Here is a 6,371-nt window from a genome sequence, read left to right as displayed (position 1 = left end):
TGCCGGCCGGAGTGATGCAGTTGGCGAACGCATGCAGTACGAGGGTGGGTGTTTGAATTAGAACAGGTAGCTATTGGCCACTAAATTGGGGGATAAAAAGGGGAAAATCAGAAATAAATGTATATATATAAAAAAGTTATTATTGAGTTTTGACCACTCAAAAATTAAATTAGAAATTTGAGCAGAAATTCAATTCTTGGTGTTAGAAATTCCATTTTGGATATCCAGAATTATAATTCAAGTTGTGATATCAAATGCGAATTTCATGCAATCAACAATTGGCTATTTAACTTGCCTTGAAATTAAATTTCTGGTCAACAATTTGCAATTTACCTAGTCTCGTTAAAAAGCGAATTTCTAATTAACAATTGGCATTTTACTAGCCTAGTTAAAAAAGAACTTCTAATTACAACAATTGGTATATTCTAGTTAGTTAAAATAAGGAGTTGTAAGTAGTATCAGTAGGATCTGTAATATAGGTAGTATCAGTAGTATAAGTAGTAAGTAGTATCAGTAGTATCAGTAGTATAAGTAATAAGTAGTATCAGTAGTATAAGTAGTATCAGTAGTGTAAGTAGATGTAATTGGGAATGGGGGGCTTTGGTGTTTGGTTTTGTTTCAATCACTACCACTCAACAACCCATGTATAGTTTCTATAGTCACGTTATGCAGGTCAGCTGACGTGTTACACATAAAAAGACACTTATTCAACCCTAAAACCAATCTAAAGTGCACCTCAACCTTGACGTTTTTGCCAACTGAGCTGTACAGTACAGCCGATATAAAGGCCATGGACCTGGACTGGGCCCATAGCCTTTCTCGACTCCCGACTCCTATAGCCTCATGCCTTCAAATCCACGTGAGATCAAACAACCTTAAAACACAATTGTATATTACCATACAATGACACGCTATTGCTCGCTCTCTCACTGACACGCACACATACGCATACATGCATGCATACACACCCATCCCAGTCTCGCTCTCTCACAAACACTCACACACACCCTGTCACTCCGTCACTCCCTCCTTCACACACACACACACACACACGCGCGCAGCAGGGTTGACGCCACGGTGTCTGCATTGCGTTGAGGAGTATTGTCATTAACAGTGAAGTGAATAGAGGCGGCGGCAGCGCCGGGGCACATCCCCTTCTTCTCTGGCTGCTCCAGGGCTGCAGGGCTCGGCTTTGTTCTGCGCTCCATAATGGCACGCCATAATTACAGACTTAGAGGAGAGTCACAGGCAGCGTCCGCCTCATCCCTCTCCTCTCCTCACCTCACCTCGCACAGCAGCAAGGGAGGGAGCACACGAAAAGCAACAGACCTCTCCGCCGTGCATGACCCCCACCCCCACCCCCACCCCGTGCACGTGCTCACGGTACTGTGTCATCTGTCCAAATAGGTGCAACCTCGGAGAGACCGTGCTTCTTGTCCGCTTGTTGTGCCCTGTGATTCCAGTCAGGCCCGCCTCCGCACATCTTCTGCACCCCCCCCCCCCCCGCCCCCCGCATCCTCTCATGTTCTTCATCTTTCATCACTTGTCCTCCGTCAGTTTAGTAGTCCCTATTTGTGTTCAGCCCTGATTGGCCACCTCGGCGGTTCCTCTCTCTCTCTGAAACACTCCAGTGTCCAAACAGCCTCAGCTGCTGGAATCTGTTTTTTTTTTTTTTTTTGTGCAGCCCAGTTAACAGAGTTTAGTCTCGGTACACAAAACTTCACAGTGACGACACCATCTATGGACACAGATTAACAACACACAGCCACTGCAGCACAATGTCACATAGGACAGGACTGAGGCACCTTCTGTCGACGAGACACAAAACAGAATGTAGGCTAAAATCCAGAGATGACGGCCTTCTCCTTCATCTAAAGTCATCCTCTAAGTCGGCACTCTTCCTCCAGTGTAACCACAGTGACACTTCTCCACTAAGTATTTACATACATACAAACACAATCAAACAAGATTTAATGTCAGACATCTGAATGATTAACGGAGTGATACGTCTTCATTTTCTCGTTTTCTTGTCAAAAAATTAATACAAAAATGATGAAATTTGCTCAGGATCCCAGTTTTTTCAATGTCCTGACTGCATGTCATCTTCTCACGTCATCTCCTACCTGTCTCCATGCCTTCTGCGTTCTTTTGGCCTACAGACGCCGGGTTTCTAGGACAGAGGTAGGCCTCCATCTTGTTTGGAACGAGTCTCGGAGCTTTCGCTGCAGCGTTTAGACTGGTCAGAAACGTCGGCGCAGGACGATGAGAGAGTTCTCCGGGGTCGGCGTTCTGAAATCTGTCGAGAGAGGGAAGAGAAGTGAAAAATGATGAAAGCAGAAAAGGAACGGGGTGATATCAGGTTGTGTAACATTTTTTTGTCTGTTTAATTTCCAAACATCTTGGCAGAGATAACAGATAAAAAGCAATTTGTCAAATTCAATGAGTCAATTAATCACTCGCAAACATAAAAAAAAGGTTTAAAATCCAGTGAAATGTAGGATGAATATTCTCCAAGGCTCTTTTTATCCTTTCTCACAACTCAAGACTGCTCTCTCTCTCTCTCCGCCAAGTTGACCCGCATGCCTGCTGAGGTCAGATGTATGTTTTGCCCTGTGCTCATCTGCCCCGTCATGTGTTGACTAGTTGACTGACCACATTTCAACTGCTGCAGGTTGTTAAGCTGTGCAACAGTTCAACCTTGCCGCTTTTTACATGCCGTATGCAGCAACCTTGGTAAGGGAGCGATGTAGCCACTGAAGAATCCCAGAACGTTTTGCACCGCTCTCCACCCTCGAGTGGAGCCGTTTGTAAAATCCCCGCTGTAATAACGCAGAAAATCAGCATCGCCGTGCGCTGCGAGCTGTCGGAGCTCTGCAGATATGATTGGCCTTGACAACGCTCGGCGAGGCGGTTAGTTACCCATTGTGTAAAATTCCACAAGTAGAGGCTTTAATTCAAAATTAATGATTCATAATCGGCACCACATTTAGTCAAGGCCGGCCATTTCTGCTGAGACAAAGCTTCTATGAGGTGAAGGCATGGAGAAGTGATTGGTTCACTGCAAAGAGTCATATTTACAGTCAAGCGTCGCAGTCTGAGGTTGTTTGGTGTCTGAGCAAGAGTTGTACATAATTTCCATCTGTATATGTAATCATTTATTTATGTTAAATTTCATCTTGCATTGCTCAGTACAATTTGCACTTGTTGCCGTCAGTGTTCTTATGGTGCAATAGCTGTTCATATCACGTGGTGCATAATTCATTCATACTTCACAGTAACCACTGTGGTTTGTGTGAACGCCTCCCTGACTGCGGCTATAGGTAAGTATGCACGTACAGCTATGTATGTATGTACAGTATGTGTGGATTTACAGAATGTATGTATGCATGTATGTACAGTACAACCTGGACAGATCGTTCATTACTAACGATGTGTCCAGGTTGCAACACATTGTGTATCAAAGAACTAACCTGTACATATGTATGTATGTAGGGAAGTCTGCATGCATGTATATATGTAGGTATGCATGTACATACAGTATGTCTGCATGTCTGTATGTAGGTATGTGTACGTACATTACAAGAGTTGTAACAGCCAAAGGCAAATTCCTTGTATATGCAAAAGCACATGGCCAGTAAAGCCTGATTCTGAGTGTATTTTGCTGAAGAAAGAAAGAAAGCAAGAAAGAAATGCTATCAGCAATGCCACATTGAGCCATCAATTTTCTGACTTGCACAATTAACGTTTCGACAACAACGAATTATTCCTGTCTACGTGCCCGTCTCTCAGCCCTGCTAGTCGCCCGTCGTTACCGTTTGGGTTTGTGTTTGAAAAAGTGACGACTTGGCAAAAAAAAAAAGAAAAAGAAAAAACTGTCGTTAATAACACGATTCATACAACGGGAGGAGGGCGTACCCGATGGTGAGAGAGGTGAAACGAGGGAGTGGAAGAATGTTGGCTGCAGATTAAAGCGTGCACGCAGGCTGGGATGTGTAATAACTCTCTGACACATCAGCCCCGTCGGTAGAATAACGCAGATCCACAAGATCTGTAGTCCCTCAGCAAGAGACGTGCCAAAACATCTCTCTCTCTCTCTCTCCCTCTGTCTGTCTGTCTGTCTGTCTGTCTATCTGTCTATCGGTCTATCGGTCTATCTGTCTATCTATCTATACGTATCTATCTGTCTATGTGTCTGTCTATCTGTCTATCAGTCTATCTATTTATCCGTCTATCTATCTATCTATCTGTCTGTCTATCTATCTATCTATCTATCTATCTATCTATCTATCTATCTATCTATCTATCTATCTATCTATCTATCTATCTATCTATCTATCTATCTATCTATCTATCTGTCTACTGTCTACTGTCTACCTGTCTATCTATCTATCTATCTATCTATCTATCTATCTATCTATCTATCTATCTATCTATCTCTCTGTCTGCTTATCTATCTATCTGTCTATCTATCTGTGTATTTATGTTTTCCATTTATGTTTTCATCCGCTTCCTCTTCTTCCCTTTTCTGTCTCTTTCTCACCTTCCCTCTCTCTCCCTCATGTCAGACAGATCAGACAGATCATTCAAAAAAAAAAAAAAAGACCCAATCCTTTTTCGTCACTTTTTTGTGCAAGAATTTTCAATGACGTTCTTTTTTTAAGCGAGGCCTTTTGATTTATTCGTTCACCTCAAAGCATGAAGGCCTGAACATGGTCGTGACAGCAGTTGTGTCTAATTACACAGAACTATTAATTATTTGTAATCAGGACCTACCTCGTATTATTATTGATTCCCATTTTCTCTGCAGCATTCCTGTGGAGCATGCAGGGCCGCTTGGCGCCGGGCGCGTGACAGGCCCCTCACAGCAGTTGTCACGTCAGAAGATAAGTTGACTGACTTCAAGGTGAACCCAGGAGGCCTGAGGGATCACGTGTAATCCCGGCTTTGTCCTCTCCGTCCATTATCGCTCCCCTAAAACTGACACCAGAGAACCCGTTTAAAACACACACAACACCCGTAAATCAGAAAACAAAAAGGTCCCAATATCAGTGGTTACATTGTGGCCGGTGAGCCTTTTGAGGAACAAAAAAGACTGGCATCAAAACCACCAAGGCGATTTATGATTTCAAATGTTGATTATCTATCTATCAATCAATCAATCAATCAATCAATCAATCAATCAATCAAATCTTACTTTATTCAGACACATAGGTAGGTCCATATCAAATGTATAATTAATAATTAATGTAATAATTAATTAATTAGAATCCAAACTTAAGCTTCAAAACTAATAGCCATCCTTCCACACACTCTGGGTCTAAGGTTGATGTATGATGACGATGATTATTATCATTATCAATCAATCAATCAAGTTGCATTTTATACAGCGCTTTTCTAGCTGCAACAGCCTCTCATCATTATTATTATTATTATTGTTGACGATGATAATAATAATTATTATTATTATTACCACATCATAATCATTTTATTGTTATTATTATTATTTTAATATGGACCTACCAATGTGTCTGAATAAAGAAAGATTTGATTGATTGATTGATTATTATTGCTATTATTATCGTTATTATTTCTATTATTTCTGTTGCTTTTCTTATTTGTTATATGTTATTGTTGTCTTATATGTTGTTGTTGTTCATGATGATTTTCATCTGCCTTTTCTTCTTCTTGACGCTCATCTGCACCAATGGTGTAGCCTAGTTTTGTAATATATTCTTATAATAATTATAATGGACCGGACATAAAATTGTGGCTCATTATTTTTTTTTAATTGCGTCCCAAACTGCGTTCAAAACTTGATGGAAATTAAGGTTGCGGTCGCGTCGTTCACGTGCGCGCGCCCCCGCTATCGTACACGCGCCTGACCTCTTCCCCTCGAACCCTCGCGCCGTTTGGCGTTCCTTGAAAGCATCCAGGGATTAAGTGTCGGCCTTCCCTTCCAACTCACTTCAGATGTCATATCTGATGATGACTTGAAAACCTACCCGGGCCGCGTTACCCGGACCGAGTCCCGCCCGACCGATTCTCCCCCAAAAAAAATCCCAAATTCGAAATTAATTTCCAGGGACGGCGTTCCAGACCACGTGCGGCGGACGATCACGTGCGCCCGCGCGCGTGAGTCGTTCTAATACTTCTATACGGCTTTTTTTTTAATGGTGTCCAAAAGTGAAAGTCGGTCTCGTCCAATTGATGCCATTAAATCCAATTGGTCATAACAAGTTTATGTAAAACTCCGCTTAACGGGGCCGCGTCTGGGAACGCGGAGGCGATCTCGGCCTCGAGTCATGAAGCTAATTCCAGCCGACCGGCCTAATTTCACACCGGGCGAGCGGGGAGACATTGATTCTGAGTTG

The sequence above is a fragment of the Lampris incognitus genome, chromosome 10 (assembly GCF_029633865.1).
Source record: "Lampris incognitus isolate fLamInc1 chromosome 10, fLamInc1.hap2, whole genome shotgun sequence".
Lineage (NCBI taxonomy): Eukaryota > Metazoa > Chordata > Actinopteri > Lampriformes > Lampridae > Lampris > Lampris incognitus.
This window is presented reverse-complemented; position numbering follows the sequence as displayed.